The sequence below is a fragment of the Delphinapterus leucas genome, chromosome 21 (assembly GCF_059928025.1).
Source record: "Delphinapterus leucas isolate spDelLeu-1000000601 "Yukka" chromosome 21, BTC_Dleu_Yukka2, whole genome shotgun sequence".
NCBI lineage: Eukaryota > Metazoa > Chordata > Mammalia > Artiodactyla > Monodontidae > Delphinapterus > Delphinapterus leucas.
In genome coordinates this window covers 3,821,562-3,841,177 of record NC_143149.1, presented here as the reverse complement: position 1 = coordinate 3,841,177, position 19,616 = coordinate 3,821,562, and positions in this window count along the sequence as shown.

The window sequence follows — 19,616 nt, the reverse complement described above, 5'->3', positions numbered from 1 at the left end:
TACTCCCCTTTTAAATTCTTAGACACAGATTTCACTTCCTTGGAAGAACATAAAATGCAAATTTTGGCCTTTGCCCTTGTAACTTCTGATTTCTATCACCACCCACTCACTTTCTTCAAAATGGTCACCTTTCAGATTAGTCATACTTTAAAATATGTAGGTATATTACCTTAAATCCTGCTGGTTGAAAAAAATTTTAGAGTCTGTCTTCTTTAGAAATTTGCCCATTTTACGGCTGTTCAGTTTTTTGAAGCTCCTGGAGTTGGGGCAGCAGTAACAAAACAATAGGTAGAAGCTTTGGTAGAGGCTTTTGCCAGGGAACCTGTGCTGACTTCTCAAGTACAGTGACAGCTTACACCAGCCTCAGGGACAGGTGCAGAAGCCAAAAGATGGGCTTTGTATTCTGGAAAATTTTCCTTTGTGAATATCATGTCGCTCATAATTGTGTTTGCTAAAACATTAATTTGGCCTAATACAGATCTTCACAAAGCAAGCCTATGGGTCAGTCCTTTTGTAAACATTGAGTTTCCTTTATGAGTTACAGCCATTCATTTAATTATTCCCAATATGGCTGTGATTTTTTTCATATTTATTGTTTCATATGAAAGAGATCTTTTTAAGTTTTAAAAAAAGTTCACTTACCCCAAAACAGATTTCAAATTGAATTGAAATATACTATAGTTAAAAAAAAGACATACATAGATGCATTTAAATATTTTAATAATATAAATAAAATTATTTAGTTTGAAGGCAAACATTAAAGAATGGCAAATGGGCCATTACCATATTTCCACTAAAGCGTAAGAATGTGTCACCCAAGAAATTGACATCGCTGCTTAAAATTATCCTAAACAGCCCTTATCAAATATTTTAGGCATTACTGAAAATGCCTGTCCCTGGAAAGACGAGGCCCGTTCATAGACTGTATATGCCTTACTGTCTGAATATGGGACTCTCCAAATTGACACCTAATTGCCATCCTGTCAACATGTAAAAGGATGGATCATTCTATCTCCTGAGTGACGAAGCTTCAACTCCACAAAGCACAGGCCATCAGTCCTTTGAGGTGATTGTGATGCCTCAAACCCGACAGCTTGCCTTGACAGCTTTCACATATTCCTGAAATCAAATTGTTTCTGCTTCTATTACAAGGCAGGGGTGTGAAAACTAGAGGAAGAAGACGGTAAACAGAAAAGAAAATTGTCTTCATGTTCTGAGTAATTATAAAAAGTTGTTTCCAGGGAAAAGTGTAGGTATTGATTTTGCCTCTCCTAATGATGTACACAGAGAGACACAAAGCACCCATATGGGTCCAAGGTTTGCCAGGAAAAGGAATATCAGGATAAGCAGATGGCGGTACCATTGCCATATGGCTACTCAGGAATATGCCCATGTTACGGCACTTTGCCATAAGATAAAGCTAGAAATATTTTCATGCTACTATTTTAAACAGCACAAAGAATTAATACATGGTTTGTTGACATGAAAAATCATTAGAAAATATGACAGGAGTACTCTATTATATGTACTTCCACTAACTGACACTTTGACTTAAAAACAAACTTAAAAGGATCAAGGTTTTGATGAGGTTTCCTATGTTTTGGATAAAAAATTATATGGATAACACTGCAGATTGTTTTAAACACCAAACCCAAAATCCTAGTCATTGAAGTTAAAATATTTTTAAAGGCTTATAACTAAGACTTAGATCCAGAATTTCTAGTGTTTACAATAATACAGAAGCAAAGTAACACTGGGAACATTACCAATTCTCATGTCAACTTGATGTAAAATGACAATTTTTGAATTTTTTATTTAAAATTTGTTTCCAGTTTTATTGAGTTATAATTGACATATAACGTTGTATTAAGGTGTACAACATGATGATTTGGTATATGTATATACTGCAAAAGGATTACCACCATAAATCTAGTTAACATCTGTCGCTCCACATAATTACCCTTTTTTCTTATTAAAATGTCAATTTAAAGTAGAGAGTGGTATAGTGGAAAGAGCATCCGGTTTAGAAGCTGAAGAGAAAGGTCCACGACCTGGTAAGCCAGGTACAGGCCATGACAGTGTTCAGAAGTTAATCCCTCCAAGTTTCAGTTTCCTTCTTTGAAAAGTGTTTATATGTGATGTCGTTAGGGGAAAGCATGCAGTGGGGAACACAGTAATTCGGGGGGCCACACAGAACTCTATTCAAATTCACCTCCTCCCATTATTAGCTTTGCTGTCATCTTTTCTTGAAAGCAGCTACGACTTTAAACTCAATTTGCCTGTCTGAAGGAGGAGGCTAACAATGCACAAATCACAGGGTGGTGAGAAGTAAATGAGGTAATTCCAGATAACTCTGGGTTATGAGACTAAAGAAATGAGCAAGGGGAATCTGCAGACAGCAGTTTTCTCCCAGGCACATGGGTTAGGAGTGATTGAAGAGAAGGGAGTGGGTCAACTACCCCACTGCAGCATATATTCTGCCTGAGAACACTTTGTTCCATTCTGGGACTTTCTCTGGCCTAGAGATAGATCCCTGGCTACAAGGTTACACTGGAACCACTTATTTCAGATGGACTAACAGCTTCCCTGTTCTGGCTTCCCTGGGGAAAATGATGTGGCCCGACTTTCACGAGATCCTCACAAGTCTTAACATCCCATTAAAAAGAGCAGCTCATATCCCATTCGGCCTAAAGCTTGTGGCATGACCCCAAATAACACAAGCATTCATAGCACCAGGTTGTTCAAAGAAAGCCTTGGTGGCGGTGAGCAGAGAAGTCTCCCACTAATCCAGCGGTCCCCAACCATTCTGGCACCAGGGGCCAGTTTCGGGGAAGACAGTTCTTCCACGGACTGGGTAGGAATGGCTCAGGCCATGACGCCAGCGATGGGGAGCGATGGGGAGTGGTGGGGAGCCATGGGGAGCGACAGGGAGAGACAGGGAGTGACGGGGAACAATGGGGAGTGGTGGGGAGCGGCAGACGAAGCTTCACTCGCTCTCCCGCCGCTCACCTTCTGCTGTGCAGCCCAGTCCCTAACAGGCCACGGACCAGCCTCCTTTAGCTGCCTGAGGGTTGAGGACCCCTGCACTAACCCTCTCTCGTCCAGTGTGACTCCCCTAATCCAATCTTCTAATTATGATATCATTATTTTTTATTGTTTTCTCTTTCCCTTTTAATGATTCTGAAAATTTAACTAAAACACTTTTCTTTGTGTATCTGGAAACTATTCAATGACAACATAAGATCATTGTATTGTTTGTAACATCCTTTTCTCATGTGGTTCTCATTTAACCTGTCAATCAATCCTGTGAGGGTGGCAGTATGACCCCCTCCTCCCCCTAAACACATAAACCCAGACCCATGATACACAGACAAGACATGTTTACGTTTTTACAAGATATGATCAACAACTAATTAGTAAGCAATAGAATGAGAAGAAATAACAAATTATCTAACAATATACATGTCTTTCCATAATAGTTATAAAGGTTGATATTAGCTTGCTTACTTTTGTAGATATTTGCATTAAGTCATCAAGTATAGGAAAAATTTCCACATTATTCTTCCAAATTTTATTCAAAGGCTATGGATACACAATTATACAAATCATACTGAAGTGTAACTTCCTCCCCTTTAATGCTGTTTCCAAGTATTTGGTAATAATAACAGATAGGAATAATAAACTGATAAAAATGTTCATTTATAAAGCATTGTATTTGGAAATAAACTCCCCGGAGAGAAGACAGCTGTGAATGGTAAGGAAGGTCAAGAGTAACTCCTCATAGAAAAATGAAAGAAAGAATGAATGAATAAATAAATAACTGAGATGAAGCTTAGAAATAATTATCTAATCAACTCTTTTTAAAAGCGGGGTCTGTGATGTTTGACAAACTATGATGGGTGCTAAAAAGTACACAGATATAGTATACTTTCTCTGACCTCAGGAATAAATTTTAAAAAGAGAACAAGAAAAGAAACCGGCAGTGATTGTTGTGGTATATTACAAACTGATGGCACTTTGCTGAGGTTAAAAGTGCCCTGAACTAGGAATCTGAAGACCAGAGTCAGCCGGATACCAGCTGGATGACCTGCAACTCAACAACTCCCAGGCTTTCACTTATTAGTAAAATGAGACGAATAGCAGTGGCCTCGCCTCTGACACAGAATGTCACGTGCATATCAAATATTCTACATGAAAATATTTTGAAAATGTTAATGTAGTTTATTTAGATATATAGATTATTTTTAGCCACCTCCTTGATGATTCACAGGGAATATGAGAAACTGAAATGAATTAATCGGGTTATCATTTTCAAAACAGGAAAAATAGAAATTCTTCTTTTAGACCCAAAAAGCGTTATAGGAAAGCCGCCCTAGGGTAAATACACTGAAGTAGCAGCTAGGAGGAGAGACTAGCAGAAGTGTGATCCCCAGGTGAGATCAGCAGGAAAGACGGGCACATTTTGTAGTTGAGAAATGTATATGCAATTTTAAGTATAAAGAGGATGGAAATGCATGAAAACAAAATCATCTTTAGAAGGACACTAAATGGTAGTTGAGAGATTATACATTTTTACTGAGTTTTTCTATCAAAGTAACATGTTAAATTTGGGATTTAATTGAAAGTTACTCTGTTAATTAAAATAATGCTATTTGTTGAAACAGATAACCCCCAAACCTCAGTGATTAACATAATAAAAGTCTCTCTCTTGCTCAGGTAAGGTCCTATCCAGCATGTGTTGGGGGAGGTCACTGGGACATGTGAAGGAGGCATTTCTTCAAGCTTGTCCACTTGGAGACCCAAGCTGACACGGAGATGCCATCTTCACATATCAGTGGTTTCCACGTAACTCTGAGTGTTAGCACCAGTCAGGTTACCAGGAAAAAATAAGTAGACAACTGCACGGACATTTTTTATCTTACTATTTTATTTTATTTTACTTTATTATATTTTATTTTGTATGCATGTGTGGGAGAAGGTGTTTTAGCTAACAGTGGAATAGGCCACCTACTCATAATTTATTTGCCAGATATTTGCCAGAATTTAGACATAAGGACATGTGAAAAAAAGAATGAGAAATAAGATGTAGTTGTGTGTCCAAAAAATAAGGACATGAAAACTTCCAGTCATTTTCTGTCATACTCTGCCCTTCTGTTCACCAAGTAGCTATTCATCTTTTTTTTGCGCTAACACATATCACACTCACCCCCTCTCCCAAACCCCATTTAGCCACTGGCTCAAATCTACATTGCTCTTTGAGCTAAGGGGATCTGTAAATTAAAAAGACAATTTATCTAAAAACACATATATCATAGAGAAGATGCATCATAACCACAACGACAACTCTAATTCACAAAAGAAACAAACGGGAGAGACACAGCTCTCAATGGCATAGATCAGGCAGGGTGCAGCCTGCAGGCCCACACTTGGGAAAATGGCAATGCCTTGACTAGACCATGGATCTGCATCCAGTGACCTCCTTGCCCTGGCTCCACCAGCTGGAAGGATTTCACTTATTCATCAACTTCGGTGGCCACGACAAAGGTGAGGTTGAGAAGGACGCCTCCTTGGAGGCTATCATTTTTGCAGCCAACTTCCTATTGGTAACTTTTTTGGACCAGAACAGTCTGTCAAAGGTTTTCTTTTTTAGTTTAGAATTGCAGCTTCTTTGACAATAACATCCCCTCAAAAATGCAATATTTATTTAGTCAGCTCCAGATGCCTCCCACAGTCTCTTGTTTCCTTACTTAATGGTTTCCTAGTCTCCATTCTTGCTCAGTTTCACAGAGGTGACCCTGAAGCTGATGGCATTAGTCTTAACTCTTTTTCAAAACTGGATCAAAAAGGGTTTTGATGTCCAAAATATTTTAAAATTTTATTCTTATTATTTGGGACTCTAGAAGCTAATCTACTGTGGACTCAAATGTTTGCACCTTCTCTATTCACTTTCATTTCTGCTTGCAAATAAGGCAGTTATAACTTGAGGCCATTTCATTCTTTTAGTACTTTGCTAAATGCAGTTAGTAGCGACCAACATACATTACTAAGTTCTGTTTTCCAGTCGCTTCTGCTAGAGCTGGAGGCTTAGTAGGCATGTAAGTCTGCCTCATAAGTTATCACAGATGCCATTTTGAACATTTGTTTCCTCACTACATAATAAAGATCTCCCTTTTTCCAATCTTTTTATCAATATCCTAGGAGTTCACTGCCTGACCAACAATGAGACATGTTTAAGGAATTTTAATTTAGTATCCCGCTTCTATAATAACATTTGTATTAACTAAATAATGCTAGCTGTTGTAACAAGAAAAGTTTATATCTTGCCCAGGTAAAATGTGACAAGAATGGAGGGGAAACGGCCTCCACATATTCTAGAATAGGCTGTTGTATTAGAAGGAGGAGAAGAAGAAGAGGAAGGAGAAGGAGAAGAAGAGGAAGGAGAGGAAGGAGAAGAAGGAGATATAAACTTCAAAAATCTCAAACTTACCCTGGGATTTGAGATGAATCAAATCCTAGCAGATGGATAAAGAGAAAGAGAGAAGAGGATCATATAGGAAATATTTAGCTGGCCATGACTAGAGGTGTTACACATAACTCCTACAACTCTGATTAAAATAAATCACATGGGCTGATACAGCAATTTGGGCCAGGACAGGCCAGGATTATGTGCCACAGAAAATAAAAAATGGGCCTTCTGGACAACTTCTCAGTCTCTGCCAGGAACTGAGGTGTTACTTTTCCAACAAATTCTACTGACTTCAGTACATTCATTGATTCAACTATTTGATCATTTAACATTTTGAGTAGTTATTACTGTCTAGGCAACATGACTACTTGAACTTGAAGGCTGAAGAATATCTATTTTAAGATAAATAAAACTATAAAAAATACTATTTGTTAACCAGGCGAACTTTTTATTTGTGGACAGGATGATGGGGACAGAAGGAGCAGAGTAAGACAAATTCTGGTGGTGAGTTCGGGGTAAATCTTGAAGGAAAGTTGGAAAGAACCAGGCAAAAGAAGGACAAATATTTCAGGCAAGGGGAGTATAATATGCAAAGACTCAAGACAGTATATATAATGTTTCTTTGAAAACATAAACTGTAGTCCAATAGGCTGGAATATAGGGTGCATGAGGAAATATACTGAATGATGATGCTAGAGAGAAGCTGGGATCAAGTAATACAAGGGCTTCAATGGGGTGACATAATAATAATATATATATCCACATAATGTAAATAAATAAGTCTTTTATACATATACGTGTAAATGTTATTTATGTAAATGCATTTGTTTATTTATTTATTTACTGTCTACCAAGATGCCCCGCTCAGCAAAGGTAGCCTAGGTTAAAATTTGAGTTGTGTGCTAAAACAAAGAACAACTAGGCTTATAAAGTCCCACAGATATATATTAGGGATGTATATTGGAAGTCCTCAGTTCTATAGAAGATTTTGTGAAGTTTCAAGGCCATTCCAGAGACTTACAGTCTTCTTGGCACTTACAACTGAATCCTGTACACACTGAATAATCTAATAATTTTCAACAAATCCAGGTTTTAGGTGATAGAGAAAGAGTAAGTTTAAAAAAATGACATTTGTCCACAATTACATGCCCATGATTTGCCCATGATTACAATGGCTGCGACATCACAGGCTCTCTGATTCTCAGGTGGTTATGTTAAAATACCTTACTCCAGTCTTCATTTTCCTCAACTATAGTTCACAGTTGATTGCAAAACTGAAAATGGAGAACTAAAGAAAAAAATAGAGGTTGAAATCAATAGAAGTGCTCAGGGTAGATTAGGGCTGTCATAGGTCTATAATCGTTTCATTTAAAAAAATGAGAATCTCGCATGGGGCATATTCAAGGTTTTAGAGGTACAAGTGAGAGATGGAGTCTAGATACTTCTACTGAATAGTCATGAAGCCTGGAAAATAAGTTCAATTTGACTATGCAGATATTACAGGAGGTATGTGATTTGATTTAGGAAAGAGTTTAATGCCAAGGCATTCCTTTTGTGAGAAAAAAGTCCCTATCTTTTGAATTCCATAAGAATCTTTAAGTTTTTCATTATTATACTGATATCTATATTACCTATAGCAGTACGCCATGTTATTTTTAATAGAGCCATTGAAGCTGAAGCACTTTGTAGGATGGCAAATATGTTGGCCTTGTTATAATTATAGAGGATGATGAGTTCTCTTATCAAACCAACTCTAAAACTGAAATGGAGGGAAAACACTTATCTCTAAATTTCTTACATTTTTTTGAGAAGTATTTAATACAAAAAAAAAAGGGGAAACTGTGTATATGCATAAGTATGTTAGATCTCTGTCTATCTGTCTTTCTATCTAGGCAACTTTTTCCACATGCTAGCATTTTGGTGGTGGTGGTGAGTTGGTTTGGTGGTTTGTTTCCTCAGCGACAAGTCCTGGGCTGATGTGCATTTTCAAATTTTTGATGTGTTGGCTGAACTGAACATTTAACCCAAAGCTTATAAGAAAACTTGTACTATTTTTTGTGTCTGCTGGATAAATGTCACCAAGTATGATATGAATCCTAGTTCACCTTTGGAAATACAGTATAGTTGCTTTTGGAATTATGAACATCAAGGCATCAAGCAAGATGCATGTATTCTGAACAAGTCTCCATAATATGGAACTAACTTTGGGACTGGCTTCTCTTTGATAGGATTTATGGCACAAAAAATAAGAAAAGTTCAAAAAGACCAAGCTGGAAGACGAAAGAAAGAAGTTTGAAAGAATTTTCCATGAAGGAAGTACTGTAAAGACAAAAACATTAGTCTTTCCCAAGAACAGCCTCTACAGAGAGGATGTATGTAAATGACTGGCAGTGTCTTTCCAGGAGGTCTCTGGGGAACAAACCAAATGCAAAGAGGCCAGAGAAGAAAACAGGGAAAGAAGCTGGTATATTATCTACTCCTTCTTACAAAGTAAGTAAAGGGAGGCCAGGTAAGATATGGAAGTAAGTTCATGCAGAATTTTAAAGATTTGAAACTTGTAAGTGGACTGGAATTTATTAAGTCCACTTTACCTTGACCAGATTCGAGACCTTGCCTGGAGTTACCAGGCAGCAGCATTTTCTTTCCCAATCTGTGTATAATAGTAGAAGAATTGTATCAGCTCTGAGTGATGCACAAAAAAGGAATTTAATGTAAACAATAACAGGTTCAGGCTATTTTATTCCTGAAGTCATTCAGGTTCTTTTCTCTGACCCTACAAAAAACAACAACAGAAATTCACCACATTTGCAACTGATTCAACATTGTCTGAATTAGGCACTACATACTAAACCCTTGTTAAAATTCTCTCAACATGCTCTAGAACGTTCATAATTTCTTTTAAAAAAGAGAATGATGATCAATCTTGAGTCATATTATCGGGAAGTGATCTCTTAGAACATGATTTTTCAAGAGTTTAAAGGTGGCTATGTATAATTTATAACGTCATGTCTCTGTTCCCACAAACTCTCTTGACTATTTTCATTAATTTTAGAGTGAATTTTATTCTTCTGGTTTTTAATGAAGTAATTTCAATCAGAAGATTCTGAGGGTAAAGTTTCTTTAAAGTTAAAATATTCTATAAATTAACATGTAAAATCCTATATTTTATCATATTATTAAAATACTAATAAAACATATTTCTATTACATTGTAGTTCAGATAACTGAACTACAGTTTTTTGTAACATCCCTTGATGCCTTCCTTTTCTATTGGGTACTTCTGTAGTATTTTAGAGATATAACCTCTTTAACCCTGAATATAGAAATTTACTTGTGAGAAAGAATAATAATCATACCAATAAATTATTGGTTTACGATTACTAGTTACATCACCTAATTTTAATAATGTTTATGCTTCTTACAGTTGAGCTGCATTAAATTTCTTGAATGCTTTTAGACACAGGCAATATATAAATCATGCATCTTCAATGAGATGAATTATAGGTTTAGAGTGTCTTGTGATCCCTTTCAAGTCTATTACTGTGTTTAGGGTACATAGTTATCACAAAGAATCAGTCAGAGAAAAGAATAAAAGGTGAAAAACAAACGTTTATATTTCATCGATTTCCCCTTCTTAATAGATGAAAATTACTTGTTTTGAACGATTGGGCTTAGGTTTCCTTTAATAGTCTCAGAACCCAGAATGTCTGTAGAGGGTGGAGAGGTGAACATGTTAGGTGGAGTGAAAAATAACGTGACATGTTCAGGCAATTTGCTTCCTGAGACTAGAACAAAAAAGCAAGTAAGATGCTTATGTACTGCTCTGATTTATTTCACTAAATGGCTATCACTAACCACTGTGGTCATGGGATGATTATTGCTGAAATCTATGGAAATAGATAAGAAGTTTGAAGGACAATCAAAACTTCTGTTCACCTTTTATTCTTATAAAGATTATCCCAACATAAATGGCAACAGCTGCTGTCTCTCATTTCCTCTCATTATTCTTAATCTTTCTCTTATATTCAATGTTTTTTTTTTTAAATCCTCCCCTCTTTTGGTTATTGCCATTGATGGGGTGGTTGCTTATACATACCTTTACAAAAGTCAGAACATACATATCGTTTTGTTACAATTCTATACTCCTGAATACAGCTCATTAGTGGTTTTATAGTGCCTTTTAGCTTTTCAATTAATTGATGCTTAATGGTTTTCTGATACATTATAAATAAATACAGGAAATACGGGAAGAATAAAATAACAAGTTCCTTGGGATCAAAGACTCCGTTCCGATACTGCAAGTGTAACCAATAAAATCTTGTGAGATAAGAAAGATCTCCGAATTTTAGGGATTATCTGAGAAAAGAGAATTTTAAGTGAGGAACTAGAATAGAAAATTTCCATTTCACTGTCTGATGAGAATACCCAAGAAGGTTATGTTGCAACTACGTATGAGAGGTGGCCCTTGATAATCCCTCTCCTTATGATTTCTGTGCTTTTTAAGTACCTGAAAAAGAAATCTAACTTTTCCTGATAAACTTAGAAGCTAGTAATAATTGAAGTGTGTTTCATCATCCCCTGAATCAAGGAGTAGCACATTAGAGAAATGCACCATAATGTCACTACCTCAGAGTAGATAAAATATGTAACCAAATACACCAGGGGAATCAGAGTTTTCACCCAGCAAATTAGAATGACTCACTTGTATGGGCCAGTATGAGACATCTTACTTCCAAAGTGATGAGAAAATCAGTGGCTGATGCCAGCCCAGAACCCCCTTATTCAGAAATATGATGAATCTCTGGTCCATTCTAATGTCCACTGCTGGCATGTGCCCAATTCCCTAAGTACATTCTTGTGGAGCCTACTTAGGTAGGTCCATGCTTCTCTGCAGGACATTAATGACAAGAATAGCAGGTAATACTGAAACGAAGTTCCTAAATTGACTATCATTAATTTATATATCCTGAGAAGACTATTTAATTGAAAGCTCAAGTGTCTAGATTAAATTCTCTGCCATTAGGCAAAGTCAAAGTTAAAAATAAAGTCAGTTCTAGAAATACAGTTTTGAAATTACATATCTGAATGTGTTTGGCTCAAGAACATTTGGAATATTATAGTCATTACATATAGGATACTATCCCAGTCAAGCTGGCTTAAGTAATGGAGTAAATTTTTATTCTTTACTTTTTTCACAAGGAAGAATTAGTAGATGCCACATCATTTAGGAACTGGAAATTAAGTACAGGCAGATCACACTGGGACTTACTCTTGAGCGGTAAGAACCAAGTCAATATTATCTCCAGCAGAGCTATGGAGTCTCTCAGTACAGCATTTCCTTCTGTGTTTGATTCATTTTCCTCTCTAAACAAATGAGCACTATCTGATCTCAACTCCAGTTGGTCGCGTGTCATTACGGCTTCTCCAAAAGGCACTGTTACTTATAACCTTAAAAAAATCACATACGCTATTTGGCTTCTGATACGTAACTGATCAAATCTGTCAATGTGCTCATTCCAAGTACTTTGCCCCAACGTGGGTCAGTCATCCACCATGACTCCACCTGCTGTGACCACGTAAATTAATCCATTAGGCGCACGTATGGTCCCCGTATCCACCCTTTCTGAGGGGCTGTGACTGAGTGTAGATTACCTTGGGAGGCGTTACAGGATAGTCATAATTATTATCGCAAGACAAAGTGCTTGAAAATACTTGCTTTATCATTCTGAAAATGATTTAAACACTTTTCAATAGTTAATCCATTCAACATGTACATTCATGATAAATTGATAAATTTTGCTTTCAGAATTGACTGCCTTCATGCTAAACTTGTCTTTTTTAAACAAATGAAAAATCACCTGCATGACTTTCACAGACAAAAGCTCACGATTAATGAACGCACAGGGTTAATTTTAACAAAACTTAAAAACATAGTCATTAGCTTCCAGAGCTTAAGGATGAGTCTTTTCCCTAATTCATTAAAAACCACCCACAAATCTTTACTTCCATACATACTAGAAGACTTCAAAACTCAGTAATTGTATACCACAATTTGGAAATTGGTATTCATATCACATGGGAGCAGTGTTGAAGCTTAAATCACATTCTTTCCTCAGGTGACATCTTATAACATTGAATGATGGTATAATTTTCCTATCAGGGTTTCTTCAGTCTTAGGACTCTGACTTTTTCCTCTTGGTTTAAATGACACAATTACAGCAAGGACAAATTTAGTGTTTTGCTCTTTTGGTAACATGCTCCCTAAATAAGGACATCTGTTTTACAGTCACTTCCTGTTTATAGGGTAAGCTATTGTAGTTACATTTCAAAATGTCAAACTCAAAAAAAAATACTGATCTGTTTCAGTGTGCAAGTGAAATGGCTATGTGTACAAGGCGTCAATATAACCTAGTGGCAAGAATAGTCTGCTGGGGAAAGGGAGGACTGTTTTCTACTCCCAGCTCTCTCATGAATTACTGGTCTTGTCCACAAAAGGGATAAAAAGGTTCTTGCCTGCGTGCATTAGCCCAAGGACAAACGGGCTAATGCATGCAGGCAAGAACCTGCTGTATGAATGGGAGGATCTGATTGCTCTGACAAGGTATTTACATGCTCCCTGAAAGTCATACATGGCTACATACATACGTTTAAACACAGCTGGATTTCTTACTGTGTCTTAGCGAGTGTGTTCGTGACCCACATGACATTAGCTAGACATAAACAGGGATTGACTCAGTAGAACAGAGCAGATTCTAAATCTATATATCTCTATATATCTTTAAGGGAGCAATATTTCAGTGGATCTCTTCACTGGAGATGTAAGAGTCAGCTTGAAGGTGCCACGTTCAGGTAGGCTCAGGAATGTGTAGGGGGCATAGAAAACAACAGCAAAAAAGTCTGACACTTATACGTTTTCTCTGAGGATATAAAATGCCTCTTCACATTTACAGCAGTAGGAAGCTACAACTAAGAGGCTATGTATTTTTCCTTTTATTATTGTTCATAATCAATGATTCCAGAACTTCTTTGACAGCTATTGCAGGGCAATTTAATCATGTGTTTTAGCTATTAGATAGCATGATTCTAGATGACCAAAACATGTCAGTTGGCTCAGTCTGAACAAACTGTACTGCCAGATGTGTAATCACAACCACAGTGTGTGTATTACAGCCAGCAGCAGCCTGCGTGAGCCTTGCTTGACTAACAGCTGTGAACCACAAATGCATACATATTTTGAGTGAAATCTGAGTTAAATGATTACTTAGAAGTATGGCTAAAACCTCTTTATTTCTAAGGTTTTAAATAGGAGAGATTTAGGGAAGCAAAATAAAACGAAAACAGGAATAAAAACAAAACAAAAATAAACATGTAAGAAACCTAGAAATAATGGAAAGTTTTCCTCAAAAGAATTCAGGAAATGGAAATTGACAAATAATATTTTCCTGTCCATTAGCTTTTCCTCATTTCTATCTAGTCACTATTGAGGATAATCAAGAGATTTCAAGTTGATGTAAAAGTTGATATAAAGGACATTAAACCTAAATTCCAGGACGAATCTGATGGAGAGTCAGGAATCCTTATTTCTGATCCAGTCTCAAATTAGACAATAACCTCAAACTTTGCAGGTAGCACCCATCCCCTTTGTCCTCGACATTCTCCTGTATTTACCTCTTTAGTGGACTGTACTAGGTAGAGACATCTTCCCCCTCGTTCTTCACAGAGATCACTCCAGAAAATTACCTTAAACTCGCCTTGATGACAGCCTCTTCCCATGTATTCCTCTGTTATGATAAAGTGGACAGAGGAAAGTACTTTAGAATCATTAAAGTTAGTGCTTTTGTGTTTGTGTTATTGTGCGTGAGGTAAAGTCTCCCATTATTTAGTGTAATGAGAAATTCCTGTGTCTTGGGTATTAAGGAAGATTGGTTTCCTTTGAGGGCAAGTAAAGGATAAGGGAGGAATTCCTAGTTCAATTAAAGACCCTATGTGATTAAGGATTATTGCAGTGAAGTTTTGCTTAGATGTGGTGATACAGGTTTAGCAGTCATCCTTAGAGAGTTGGAGAGGGGAAATGGGGGAGAAAAGATTTACTCAAACCCTGTATTTCAAATTTTTAAAGGGGACCAAAAAAACTATTTATTTATAAGAGAAAATCTCCTGCAAGAAAGGAAACATGAACCTGGGTAAACTGTCAACTTCTGTGTCCTGCTGTTGCCTGGAGAAGCGATAGTAATGAACAAGGCCAGGGCTGCTGGCGGAGGCGAGAGCCCCCGTGAGGCAGTGGCGCACCCCGGTTCCATCACTGTTGTTCTTACGGGACATGTTAGGCCCACCTGACAGCCCCTCCCTGCCACCCTGTTATTGCCCCTACCATCTCCCAATTTCCTCCCTACGGAAACAACGATCTCCAACTTGCCCAAAATAAAACAAGATAACCCATGCTGCAGACTTCCTTCACATTCAGGGAATGATGGGCAGAAGATGCAGGCTGAACTACATACGCTTTGCAGATTCCGGTGCACAAAATGGAGAGAGGGGGCCAGGACTGCTGCTGGTACCAGTATTTAGGGTAGGGCGGTGTATCTCAAATGTTATGTGCAATACAAACTGCCTGGACATCTTGGTAAAATGTAGATTAGGACTCAGGAGATCTGGGTGAAGCCTGAGATTCTGCTTTTCTAAAAGAAAAAACTCCCAGGTGACGCCAATACTGCTGGTCCTTTTGAAATAGCACTTAAAACACTGACAAGCTTAAACTTGGTTTTGTCCCCTTAAACAGGTTGTGGATTAATCAAAGCCTTGCATTATTTTGCAGAGACAGCCCTGCTCATGTGTAAGAGGGGAACCCACGTCTCCTGGATGACCCACCAAACCAAGAATCTTCAGTCTACGGAACTGAAAGAATAGAAATGTTGCCACCTGAGCCCTGTAGGAAGCAACAAGTCCTTCAATAAGGAAAATCTGGCTTCCAGCAGAAGCCAGATGAACTGATTCAAGACTAGCCCATCAGCTTCCAAGTGTGAAATTCCCCTAAACCCTTAAATTTAGCCCCAACCCTGAATCGAGGAGGTAGATTTGAGAGCCTTGTCTTCTGTCTCCTTGGTTGTCGACCTCAGAATAAAGCTCTTTTCTCAGAAGTTGCTGCCATGGCCTTGGCTGCTATGCATGTCTGGCAGTGAGCTCTTGCTTGGTAACACATTCAGTAAAAGAGCCTAGGGGGAAATACCTCTGTACTAATTGCTGGGGAATTTAGAGAGGTACCCTGATAAGATTACTCTTCATTACATGACTTAAAACCATAATCGGTAGGTTTATTATACTTTAAATCCAATTACTTAAAGAATTAGAAAGACAAAACAGGGCAGAACAACAAAACTCCTCTGCATTAGACAGTGCATTTTGGCTCTCTGAAACTCAATGCCCCACTTTTATGCAAAAATACTTTTTTATACTCCATTTCCTATTAAGAAATGAAATTTATAGAAAAAATGTATATATACACATAGTTTTTTAAAAATCAATGTAATTATAATATAAAGAAAAATAAAAGGAATTTATCATAAAATGAGAATTTTAATATGTAAGTCTGTAGGCACAATTACCTATTAGACCTAATGAAATAGTCAAATGCTTTCACTTACAGGAAGAATTACTATTGTTGTGGCAGCTACTATCTAGACTCATACAGCGCGTTTTATTACTAACAGAAGCAGCAGCATTGCTGTTGTTGATGATGTAATTTTTCTGAAATGAAACAATCTTTGGTAAAGTCTGAACAAAGTACAATCTTTCTTCCATTTGTCAGGTATTCGCATTCCTGGGAAATTCAGAGTACATAAGAACCCTGTTAAAAAGAGTTTGCATTTATATGCAAAACAGAACTAGTTTCTTACCTCTAAAATTTATAAACAGTTTTCCACATACGTTAATGACCCCTGACTGGTGACTCAAAATGCAGTCTAAGGATTAACAACATGGGTCTCACCTGAGAGCTGGTTAGAAATGATAATTTAACAAGATCTGCAGGTGATGCATTAAACATAGTAATGATTGAAAAGCACCGTCTTAAGATATTCAGGGCATTCACAAGCTCTGCTGAACAGAGGTAATTCTTTGTTATAATGGACATGGCTTTGTAGGAGATCTGGCCTCCCTGATTGTTCACAAAAGGTCAGCAAGCCAGTAACACCCACATCTCATCATCCTGACACCCAGAAACACTCTCTATGGTGCTGTGCTTCTGGGCTGAGAACGATATCAAGTCTGTATGTAGAAGGGTTTCTCACAGTCCTAACTTCTCTTAATGAGTTACCCAAGTCTTTTTCTTTCTTTTTTTTTTATTATTAGTTTTTACACAGCAGGTCCTTCTTAGTCATCCATTTTATACACATCAGTGTCTACATGTCAATCCCAATCGCCCAATTCATCCCACCCCCCTCACCCCCCCGCAGTTTTCCCCCTTGGTGTCCAAACGTTTGTTCTCTACATCTGTGTCTCAACTTCTGCCCTGCAAACCGGTTCATCTTTTTTCTTTCTTTTTATGAGCTGCTATTATGTGTCCCTTAATACCATCTGGAACAAAGTGTTGGTTATGAAATATGAATGTGACGAAACTCAAATCTCAAAGATATTTGGAGGAATGAAAATAAAGTTATTATTGATGTAAATTATAAAAATGTTATAAAATATAAAAATAAATAAAATACCAAAAAGTATATTTTGATTATGTTTCTCACTGAACAATTTCAGATAATGAGGGGATGATTACATGATGTTTGAATTGCTATAAATTACTGATTAATTTTCCCAAGAGCTAGTTTACTAATTCAGTACCTATAAACCTTCCAATAAAAGATCAATGACATCTACATTTAATAGTTGAAATACCATGCCTGCAATTACCAGACAGGAATTAAAAATGAGGGCTGTAGGCCAGGTTTAAGGAGAAATATACTGTTTTAGTGTCAGGATAGAATTCTGAAATTTCAGTCTAAGAATGTATTGCTCTTCGGGTCCTTTAAATTTTCATGCTAGAATGTGGGCTGAGGGATCCAAGATCATTTAAAGTTTTAATTAAAGCCAAAGTCTAGATGTTTATTTTAAAACTTCTGATTGTTATATTACCAACTAATTAATTTTTAAAAAACTAAGTGAGACAATACGTATGCCAAACACAGCCAACCGGGTGATTCTGAAATGTTTTTCATTAGTATTTCACTCTGCCATCATCAATTTGACAATTTGGGTAACTTAATATTCTATGCTACTTTCTATATATTTAAACTGAGAAATTCATGGTGAAAAGAACTATATTAATTTGAGGGTTACAAGTCTACATTATTAAGAATATATTAATATTTTAATAACGACATTAACGGTACGCTTTCACTACCTGCCACTGAGGTTGTTGCCCTGTACCCCGGCCTCTCCCTCGAATGGAAACTGACTGTGCTCCCTTCATTTGCAGAACCAAACCTCAAAAGGAGGAAACCAAAGAGAAAAACAAAATCCAGCTGTAATTTGCTTGAGTCACCATCTTGACCTCTAGTAACCTGAGCCTCATTATATGCTCATTTTAATATATTAACCTGCAAATGACACCCAACGGCGGCCATGACAGGAAACACAGGACCACAGAAGGAAGAAAACGAGGTGCCACCCCAGTTCCAGGGAGAACCCTGCCTCTTCCCAGAAAACTAATACCTATGTCTCCCCCTCATTAACCCTACCTTTAAAAGTCTTGCCTTGATCACCCCCTCACACCCACCAGGAGAAGGTGATTTGTGAACTAAGTTCCGCTTCTCCATTGTCTGGCCCTGGAATAAAGCTCCCGCTGGTTCAGTCTCAGCACAGGCTGCCCGAACCCAAATGGAAAAAGAACCTTCCTCCAGGCGGGTCCTGGAGACCAATCTGGTAACACTAAGAAGTGCATCATTATATAATCACATATATGACAATCATATAATAATTCCAGTAAATCATGCACTCGTAGTCAGTAAAACATTAATCATAGGTCCTGGGAAATCCACTCCCTCAAAATTTCAGCATTTTGAGAAGGGAAAAAAGTTCACAGAAACTTTATGAAGTCTTTTCTCTGCTCGCTTTTATGAAAGTCCTGTAAAATCTTCATGTTTGCTGTTTTCTCCATTATATGAGGATGACTTGAAGTAAATTATCAACTTGACATAGTCTGTAGTTCAGAAGTAAAATAATACACTGGGTGGTTCTAGAAGAAAACCTTTCCTATTTGTAAAAGACCTTAGAGTTATTTCAAAATGAGAATTATCAAAAGGTATTTAGTTTTAAGTGATAATCTCTGACTATATCTATCTTCAGGGCAAAAGAGAGCATTATATCAATTTTTTCATGAAATCTGTGTATGAAATATGGATTATGAAGCATTTCATGCCAAATACGTCATATTTAAGAAAGAAAAGATCCAATGGGAAGTGTCAATTGTCCAATATACTGAGAGAGAAAGTGTATCTTGATTAAGGTAAGGCATGGGCTAAAGAGAAATTTTTCTATCCACTGGAATCGAGCAAGATATACACCAAATTTAAACTAGAACAGGTTATGATAGTATGAATATTAGATGTACTTATGTTTCAAAGAATTAAGGCAACATTTAAAGTTATTTTCTACTTCTTTATAATTAGGGATAAACTTTAGGGTAGTCCCTTTCCATGTAGATGAATTACCCTTATAGGGGTAATTCTTGTGACCTGTGTAATAAGCTTGGTTGTATAGCAGCAGAGCTGGAAAACTTGCAAGACAGACTGGTTGACTGTTTGTAAGACTATTCCTAGACCTCATCTCGTGCGTCACACTGCAGCGGCTGACAGAGCAAACTAAAAGCTTGTATCTAGTCACCAGTGTCAGCAGCGCCGACAGCAGGAAGTGACAGCTGCATCCAGAAACGCCTTTATTTAACCCACACTCATGGTACATTTAAGACTGTTTCAGTCAGTCAGTTTTGAGAGCAAGTAGTTGATTTAATTAGTAAAGGTCAGACGTACCACTTTTAATATTTTTCTCCTCTGGAAATGGCTAAATCATGGAAATTTACATCTCAAACTCACTCAAACAGATGATAAACAAACACATTTATGGGTCCTTTTAAATTTTTTTAGGCAGAATAAATGCATAAC